This window comes from Notothenia rossii, assembly GCF_949606895.1.
Source record: "Notothenia rossii genome assembly, chromosome: 7".
Classification (NCBI taxonomy): domain Eukaryota; kingdom Metazoa; phylum Chordata; class Actinopteri; order Perciformes; family Nototheniidae; genus Notothenia; species Notothenia rossii.
In genome coordinates this window covers 77,185,715-77,196,318 of record NC_136905.1, presented here as the reverse complement: position 1 = coordinate 77,196,318, position 10,604 = coordinate 77,185,715, and the positions used below count along the sequence as shown (strand labels likewise).

At 41.8% G+C, this 10,604-nt stretch overlaps 1 protein-coding gene across 1 annotated transcript in view; it reads right to left on the bottom strand.

The window, feature by feature from the left end:
• Positions 1-10,604, bottom strand: part of cfd (complement factor D (adipsin)) — a 217,072-nt gene that overhangs the window by 2,378 nt on the left and 204,090 nt on the right. The window lies entirely within an intron of this gene.

Genomic DNA, 10,604 nt, shown 5'->3' with positions numbered 1-10,604 from the left:
CATGCAAAACCAAAGGCTTTACTTCTATCCTGGTACGGCCAAGTAAGTACGCTGGGAGGGCTTTTTAGGTTTTAAAAGAGACTTGAAGACTCACTTAAATTCATATAAATGCTGCGTGTAATATTTAAATATTGTATTTATCCCATTAGGTCAGGGGGTTGTGTCACTTAGACATATTAAAATAGTTTGTGTTACTTCAGACAGCTGCATTCTTCCTTGTTGTCATCTTTCCCTCCACAGTCTGTGCTGGGCAGCAGCTCGGAGCAGTGAACCCAGAAAAATATGGGTGAGGAACCTCAGAATCACTGAACCCCCGACACACACACCCTACATAACCCCGCCATCGTGCTCCAGGAATTATGCTCTCTCTCATTCTGAGCACCCCTCCCCAACCCTTCTATGCACCCTAGCACATGCACATCCCCTCAACCTCCCCACCATACTGAATGCTCCCCCTTTACACTCCCACCTCCTCAGTTCTTGCTTTGCCATGGAGGCTGATTCCGCCCTCTGGATGAACCTTTACCCAGGACCCTGAGCTCAGAGGGGGCTGGATTAGAGGGTGGGAGGGTGTGTGTGTAAGGGGAAAAGGGGGGTTTAGATAGATAGATAGATGTTAAAGTAAGACAGTTAGTAAAATAATCTGAAAGTTTTGTTTCATATCTATGAACAACACTTGTTTGTTTGGAAAACTTTAATGTCTTGTTCAAGTTGTAGAAGTAAAGACCTCCTAACAATTTCAAAATTCAACCCCCCACACACACACACACACACACACACACACACACACACACACACACACACACACACACACACACACACACACACACACACACACACACACACACACACACACACACACACACACACACACACACACACACACACACACACACACACACACACACACACACACACATACATACACACACACTCCGATCCACTCCCCATCATGCACCTGTTCACAGCTCTGTCCCAGCCTGCCCTCAGCATTCCTCTGAACACACATGAACACACTGACATCTTTGATATCCGAAACACAAAACCCTAAAAAAAGACTTCACTATTTGGGTTTCCAGCAGAGTAATTAACCATCGTTCCTATCAACAGACTTCCTTACACTTGATTTATCCCCCTGCATATCAATCATTCAGGAGAAGAAGTTCAGAATCTACTCCTGGTGACAAAAAACATTGAAACTAAGAGATGTGCGTGAAGACTGTACATCCCCAACATGAAATACGGCTGTGTCCCCCTCCCTGCCAAGCCTGTGTGCAAGTATTAGCTCCTCAGACAGGCTGCAGCGCCAAGGCCTCGTCTAACCCCTTCATTTTCTGCCCGGAGGTGTCAGGACTTGTTCAAGAGATGTAACATGGTTTAGGAAGGTTCCCTCCCCTATCCCATTGCGCTGAGCAAACTGCACTCATATTAAAAACATTTTCATTAAAAGGTCTGCAAGAGGAGGTACCATTGCAGGTGTTGGTCATGCACAAATTATTATATATATTATAAACTTCCCTGGTCATGCATGTCAACCTTCCCAGGTTGGCAAGATATTTGTCTACATTTTTGACGATAAAAAGAAAAAAACAGGTCATTAAGTTAAAGCATCAGAGAAAGCCAAGTGAAGAAAACATAAGTTTATATTTCTGTCAACTAGTGAAGTGGGAGAAACTTGTTTGCTTCATGACTATTTAATCTAATAGTAAGATTGTTTAAAGGCCTTATAAATACATCAATAAACTTGGTTTATTGGCTTTGGTACCTGGTCAAATACACTTGCTAAAAGGCCCTTCTTGCATGTGTACACTTAAATGTTCCACTAAATTGAGCAACTGTTGTATAAAGAGTCTTCTTATTGAACCAAAATAACATTTGTTATTTGTTAAAAAAGCAAGTAAAGTACCTGAGAAATGCGGTTTCATGTGAGCAGAATGTATTGAAAATACTATACTTGCTACAACGTTTTGCTCTTTAAAGCTTTTGAGGAGTTCATTAACATTTCAACTCTTGACAAACATTTGTAAATGTGGTGGATCAAATATATTAAAGGTGACTTGCTTTGTTAGTTTTTACTGTAGTTCCTGCTGATGGGGGGGGGGGGGGCGGTGGGTTCATTTTCTAACAGGTGCTCCATTGTTTTGGGACGCGGCAGAAAGTCATATTTTTGCCAAAGCAAGATGACTGAACCAAAGGTGTTACAGTTTGTTTTGTTGTGTCCTAGGGGGCACCGGGAGCGAGTTCGCCTCGCCTTGATCTCCCCTTCTGTTTACCTCCCACCCTTCTCACCCCTCATGCTTCTGCTAGCCAGGGTGTGGGCGTCCAGGGCTCTGAGGTCCGGGCAAAAACAAAAGCCGGACTGTGCTGTCCTGAGTCCCAGTCCCACACAATGACCATGTCCATGTCGATTAGCGTGGGGTGGTGGTCTAACCCGGTCCAGCCGGGGCTAATAGCTTATTACGCAGTGTAAATTGACAGTGTGATCTGGAGAGGTGCCAGGAAACGGGCCCAATTAAAGGAGAAAAGAGAGGAGGAGGGAGTGTGTGTGGAGGGGACAGGGGTTGAGGATGAGGGCAGCGACATGCATTCCTCTGAGCTTCGGTCTAATTCGTCCACGACAAGTTCCATGGGGACTGACTCCCTCCATCGTCAAAAAATATTTGAGTATCCTTCTGCACTGTTGTTCCAAAACACATCTGAAACAAACCCCAAACACACTCACAGGCTGCGGTACCGCTGAACAGTTATGGGTAAACAATGCTGTTTATTTGTTGATACAGTTAGAGAAATTGGACACTGAGATTATTGAATATTCCTATCTACACCAATAATGCACTGTATACAGCACACAGAGTATTGATGTGTAGTTAATGACACTTAAATTGAAACTGACATGATCAGATGATGCTCTTACCCAAAGCAGATTACAGAAAGAATGAGATTAGCCGCTTTCACATCAAGTACTTTGCCGTACTTAGTGCCCCGGCACTTAGTACCCCAGGGCACTAAGTACCAATCGTGTTCACACCGGAGTACTTTTCCCTGAGGGAAGATTATGCAAATGAGCCGCTGATGTCACTTCGCCTTCTTCTGCTTTGGGTTTACTGGCAGGCAGCAAACAACTTCACGGCGTATCACTCCACCGCTCCCATGTTTTTTTTGTGTTGCCATAAGTTATTCTCTCTCTAATGCTAATGATAGCAAATATAATGGCGGCTTCAAAAAAAATTTCAGAGTTTTACGGGGCGTGGTTTGCAATTCGCCCAGCCAATAGAAATTGGTACTTTTTTGGCAGGCACTAAAAATGGGGGTAAAAATTCCCGGCACTAAGTACTAACGGAACTAAACGGGAAAAGTACGGGGAAAAGTACTCGGGTGTGAACGCGCCTATTGAAGGATAATTGTAAGCCAAAAACAGCGAGGAATATACACTGTATGACATATTCTGGATTTAAGACATACAGGACTGTCTCAGAAAATTAGAATATTGTGATAAAGTTCTTTATTTTCTGTAATGCAATTAAAAAAACAAAAATGTCATACATTCTGGATTCATTACAAATCAACTGAAATATTGCAAGCCTTTTATTATTTTAATATTGCTGATTATGTAATACAGCTTAAGAAAACTCAAATATCCTATCTCTAAATATTAGAATATCATGAAAAAGTATACTAGTAGGGTGTTCAACGAATCACTTGAATCGTCTAATTAACTCGAAACACCTGCAAGGGTTTCCTGAGCCTTGAAAAACACTCAGCTTGGTTCAGTAAACTAAATCACAAGTATGGGGAAGACTGCTGATCTGACTGCTGTCCAGAGGACCGTCATTGACACCCTCCATCAGGAGGGTAAGACACAAAAAGAAATTTCTCAAAGAGCAAGCTGTTCACAGAGTGCAGTTTCAAAACACATCCACAAAAAGTCTGTTGGAAGGGGGAAATGTGGCAGGAAACGCTGCACAACCAAGAGAGATGACCGCAGCCTTAACAGCATTGTGAAGAAGAGTCGCTTCCAGAATTTGGGGGAGCTTCAAAGACAGTGGACTGAAGCTGGAGTCCAGGTATCAAAAGTCACTGTTCACAGACGTGTCCGGGAAATGGGCTACAATAGCCGTATTCCCATGGTCAAGCCACTTCTGAACTCAAGACAACGGAAGAGGCGTCTGACTTGGGCTAAGGAAAAGAAGCACTGGACAGTTGCACAGTGGTCCAAAGTCCTCTTTTCAGACGAAAGCAAGTTTTGTATTTCATTTGGAAGTCAAGGCGCCAGAGTCTGGAGAAAGGCTGGAGAGGAGCAAAATCCAAGTTGCTTGAAATCCAGTGTGAAGTTCCCACAGTCAGCGATGGTTTGGGGAGCCATGTCAGCTGCTGGTGTTGGTCCACTGTGTTTCATCAAGCCCAGAGTAAATGCAGCTGTGTACCAAGAGATTTTAGAGCACTACATGCTTCCGTCTGCTGAAAAGCTCTATGGAGATGAGGAATTCATTTTCCAGCATGATCTGGCACCTGCCCACAGTGCCAAAACCACCAGTAACTGGTGTACTGACCATGGCATTACTGTCCTCGATTGGCCTGCAAATTCCCCTGACCTGAACCCCATAGAGAATATGTGGGGTATTGTGAAGAAGAAGCTGAAAGACACCAGACCCAACAATGCTAATGAGCTAAAGGCCGCTATTGAAGCATCCTGGGCATCCATAACACCTCAGCAATGCCACAGGCTGATTGCCTCCATGCCACGCCGCATTGATGCAGTAATCCGTGCAAAAGGATTCCCAACCAAGTACTGAGTGCATTAATGGACATTTTCAAATGTTTGATTGTGTTTTGCTGTTATAAATCTTTTTTTTTTACTTGGTCTGAGGAACTATTCTAATTTTTTGAGATAGGATTTTTGAGTTTTCTTAAGCTGTATGCCATAATCAGCAATATTAAAATAATAAAAGGCTTGCAATATTTCAGTTGATTTGTAATGAATCCAGAATGTATGACATTTTTGTTTTTTTAATTGCATTACAGAAAATAAAGAACTTTATCACAATATTCTAATTTTCTGAGACAGTCCTGTATATATCCATTGTATTATGATTCACAGAACAGCTTGCCATAATTTGCCCAATATAGAGACTTCTTGAGCAAATGGACAAAGCACCTATACCTCTCAGGCCTACTCACACCTAACACACATTAATATACTGCACCTGCATTGTTCTTTAAAAGAAGGTTACTTAATTGACTCATTTAATATTATGTTGAACATTTTCAAGTCAGGAGCTACAGGTCTTAATATTGCAGCATGGCATCACCATCTCCAAACAAGTGTTATGCCAGAAGATACCAATGATGCTGGGAAGGCACATGTGTGGAAACTAAAATGTATTGAAAGAATGAGTTTCTTTGGATGTTTTGTGTATTTTCTTCACAACACAACTTGACCTTGCCTGCCAAGTGGTTACAGATAATGAACAGCTACGTCCTGAGTTTGGGATTTGTTGCATGTCAATCCGCATTTCAACTTTAGTTTTCTGACATCTCTATATTTTGAATATCCATGGAAATGCATAACTTTCCCAAAGATGTGCTTTAAAAAAAACAATTGTAACCCTCCGTTCCCCATGAATCCAAATTACCCAAACTACAAATCTTAAGGCCACTTATTATGTTTATATAAATATGGCGTGTCACTTGAATATCCTATAGTGGTCGGACACCTGACTTCTTTAAAGGTCACCTATTATGCAAAATCAATTTTTTCATGTCTTTTCTACATCAACATGTGTCCCCTCTGTGTAAAGAGATTCTGAAAATTTCAGGAAAAAAGATTCTCTCTCTTTTTGTCCTGATCCATTTATATAAAAACCTGTCTGAAAATGAGCTGATCAGATTTTGGCCACTTTATGATGTCATAACGATTTTTTGCCCCCCCCTTAGGACTTGAATCTCCTCCTAGAGCACCATTAGGCGTGTTCACACCGGAGTACTTTTCCCCGTACTTTTCCCGTTTAGTTCCATTAGTAACCCTTATGTCGTGTTCACACCAAAAAGAGTACTTAGTGCCGAGAACTTTTACCTCCATTTTTAGTGCCTGCTGAGAGGTGGTACTCTCCCGGGGGAAGAAAAGTGCCCCAGTTTTGATTGGCTGGGCGAATTGCAAACCACACCCCATAAAACTCTGAAATGTTTTGTAGAGCCGCCATTTTATTATCCTCGCATTAGCATTAGCATTCGCCCAGCGCAGAAACGCAGAGAGACTAACTTATGGCAACACAAAATAAAACATGTGGAGATGAGGAGGTGTCGGCGTTCTGGCGATTTACTCTGAAGGCTTCAGTAGAAGCTGCTGGGAGTCCCAGCAGCTTCTACTGAAGCCAGTCCACAACTCCGGGGACTTCCGGCCGGGGACTTCGGGTGGCAGTATACGCCGTGAAGTTGTTTGCGGCCTGCCAGTAAACCCAAAGCAGAATAAGACGAAGTGACGTCAGCGGCGTAATCTTCCCTCAGGGAACTTATTCCGGTGTGAACGCGATCGGCTCTTAGTTCCATAGGGGAACTAAGTGCTGGGAACTAAGTACGGCAAAGTACTTAGTGAGAACGCGGCTAATGTGTTATTTTTAACCAAATATCTCCCAGAGGGGCGTGGGGAGTGGCTCCTTATTTTCATCTAAAGTAACAGAGAGAATCAGCACTTTTAAAACAGGGCTGAAACAGAGGGGATTATGGGATGCTCCAATGATCTGTTTGGTATTTCGAGGCAAACACTTCAGAGACATGTTTTGTATATATCTGAGACCTATGATATATTGATAAAAAACAGTATAATAGGGGACCTTTAACAAATTACTCCATCCTCAAACTGAGTAGACCATGAAGGTCTTGTTTGCTTTCTCTTTGTGAATGAAACTTAAAAGCTGCATTACGATCCTGAAGGTCAAAAGGGTTTCCTATTCTTACACAGTGTTCTTGCTGACTTGCTTGAGTAGGCCACTGTACAATCAACAACAATAGCCCACTGTTAGTAAAACCCACTGGTTAAAGTTTCAGTACAACTTTACAACACTTCACCAAGTCATCACACGGTTTAACAGTGGAGACACAATACTTCCCTATTGGATAAACCGGAATAAAGCTGATGTAACAAAGTGTTACCGGGATTTTTTTCTCAATTGGATGTGGAGTCTGTCAGTTCAATGTTTAAGCTCCGGGAAGAAGAACAACTGAAGGGGTTAATGTAATCCATTTCATTGGTGGGGGACTCTAATAACTGCTCTCTCCCTGCGTCTCCATTGGCCCGCAGAGTTTCCATTGTGCTGGCCGGTGCAGGTGTGGGACATGCTTTGTTGGTCATAATCCCCCAGGCAAGGGGAGAGGCTTTGAGTGTGTTTGACGTACCCCACCGGCTGGCCCTTTGCTCCTCGGCCGCCGAGCAGCCACCGTCTCCAGCGGCCGCTCATGAGATCCGACAGGCGGAAAAATAATGAACAACACCTCAACCCGGAGCTGACCTGGCTTCAATTCACCAGCTCCACACGAGGGGTAAACGAACCACTTAATTGAGCCTTCCAGGATCAAATCAAACTCAGGACCCCCCCCCCGAGCCACCCTGCGATCAACCCTCACCACCAGGCCCCCTATACTCCATCTCTGCCTTCCCGGACACAACCCATCAAGATGTTTTCCTACATACACACACACTCTCAATCTTCTGCTTCTTGACTGTTTCTCTTGTTTTAACCGTTTATGACAGAGGCTGGTAAACTAAACAACACATATACTTAAACTGTGTACACAAAGAGTTCTTTTGATATGTAAACCATGATTTGTGGATAATACTTTGTACCCTTAAGTCACATTTTTAAACCCAAGACTTTACTTGGTCTAAAATATGGTATTGTGCTTAATACTTAAAAGGAGGATCTGAATGCTACCTCCACAAACCTCATTGTTGGAGTACATTGGGTCTATTTTATTCACACATAAAGCAGAAAAGTCACTTGAAAATGTATGAGTAGAAAAATAAATATATATTTTATTTATTACAAATGTGACGTAAAAAAGGGTGACATGCAACAACGGTTCTCAAATATAAATAAATAACATTTAGTTTTTGGCCTACTTGCATTGCGTTTCATGCAGGTGAATGCAGCTCAACAAATTGGAAAATGCTTTTTTAATTTGACCTAAGGATTCTTCTCTAACCTGCTGATAACCCTCTAAGAGTTCAAAAAAGTAGATTTGAGTGTAAAGCTATGCATCATTTTCTGAGACTAAATCACAAACTGCAGCAGACAAAGCATCTCATTCCTCCCAGTTGAGACACCTGGGAGTCAGTCAGGGTCACTAGTCCATCAACAGGATGTGACAAAAACATGAACAGAGATGCTCAAACAGTTTCTGAAACATCATTCAATTCTTGTTTCTCTTTTCCCCAATGTTGGATCTTATTGCTTATGTAATAAAATAATAAAAATCAGTCCGTTGATTTTATCATGATTGTGCTGAATGTGCACATATAAGCAATGGAGCTAAATGGTTTTGGGATGTGAAGTTCAAACACAACCTCTTGCTCTGATTGAAACAAGCTTGATGTAAAGTTAGTCCCGGTTGCTTTTTTTGAGAATTTTGGTAAAGATTTTGTTTAGCTTTTTTGACATTTAGTCAAAGAAATAATCTGAAAACCACAAATCGTGATATAATTTGGCCTGTGTCCTGAAATGAACCAGTAGTCTGAAAGCACATCACCCTGCTGTCCTTATTCAACATCCCCGTCGGAGAGATTTGATGAAGTTGATCCCCGGCCCTTCACGTGAAACATGCTGACAGGACCGAACCATTTCTGTGCGCCATAAGATGCTTCTCATTAGCGAGGCGTCACCTGTCCTCTGTCCATTATCACAAGAACAATTTGGGTTAGGGGGTCCTGTGGGTTCGTTTAACTACATGAGCCTTCAGTATACAGTCACCCCTTGAAATGGCACCCAGCGTCCCGTGTTCATCCTGCTTCCCAGCCGGACCAACAATGGCGCTTTTCAAATGTCACCCGATCGAGCCTTGAGGGTGCCAAATTAGGACGGCGTGCCTGATGTTCCAGGCGCAAGAGAAGGTGAACAAACAGATCCTGGGTCAGTGGATCCCCTCCAATTGATAAGCTCACACTGCCAGAGTGGAAAAGTTTTGAAACGCCTGTGCAAATTATGCAACCGATTTCAACATCGACAGTCAGATTGAGTCATGATAGACCAGAAAGTACAGCCTTTTTTAATGACCAATGCAAATATTAATTTTAAATGGTGACTGTCTTTATTCTGACTCCCTACGCATTAAATCACAACAGTACTTAATGGCTAGGAAGCATTATTTATGAAGAGACTCTAATTTGTAAGTCATAATAACGTGGTTCAAACAATAACTTGCATATAGACTCTTATTTCACTATTTCACTTTTTTAAGCTATTTTTTGTAATGACTATTTACTCTTTACTTGCACTATATTTCTCTGTTTATCTGTGTTATTGTGTTGCACTGTTGGAGAAACCTGTGACCTAAGATTTTCATCGGCATAACTACACTGTAGCTATGTTCGTATGACAAAATAACGAACCTTGAACCTTGAACCTAGATGGTGTATTTAAATTAGGGCCAAAACAGACTTTCATACTATCGTAATATCATATCAATTTCACGGCATGACACTGCAAGTACCTTGAACAACTGAATGGTGTGAATCATAAATTGTGACATCTAAATAAATGATACAATCATTGTCCCTAATCTGCAAGATGGGTGGCAAATATTTTCTGAGGGACTTTTTCGATGTGTCGTTCCTTTGCAGGAACAAAGCAAAATGGCCTCCTATCAATTTGGGGCAAACACTGTCGGAGAATGGAGACAAAAGAGATGCTTAAACCCCGTCGGGGTAAGGGGGATATCTTCACCTCTGTTCAGAGAGTCCCTAATTGATACATGGGGATTGGCGTGAAGGAGCAGGGACAATGGCTCTATTGTTTCACTGTTTTCTGAATCAAGATGTCTGTCAACTGCGGTGTCTTTGCAGGGAGCTTGGCTCGGTTCCAAACTTGAAATTTCTCCCTTGATTTTTGCCGAAGACTCTTCCGGCATAACTCGTCTCCGCCTGTGGCAATAGAGGACATGTTGGAGGACACCATGCTATGATTTTGTTTTCATAACAAATAAGATGTATTCTCTGATAAAGGGATTGCCTCAAAGTTACCCGAAGAACCAAACAATTGTTGAGGATGTCATTTGTTGAGTTACATATATTTATTTAAAAATAAGGAATCAGGATATTTTTAATACAATTGTAATAGAGCAAAAAAATAGAGTTTCCTTGAGAAAAATGCTCACGTTCTACCTACATAAATATGAATGTATTATTCAAATCTTTGCTCTCATATGTCTCATTGTGTGTTTTCTTTTAGAAAATAATTCCCATTCTTGCAGGCAAAGATGACCCACTGACCGCTAAAGAAAAGGCGATTCATTCAAATTAATTAAACGGAAGTGTACAAAGCGAACCCTATCATCATTTCCCCACTCATTTGTTACGAATGACAGGAAATTATTTTAAAAAATGTATTGACCTG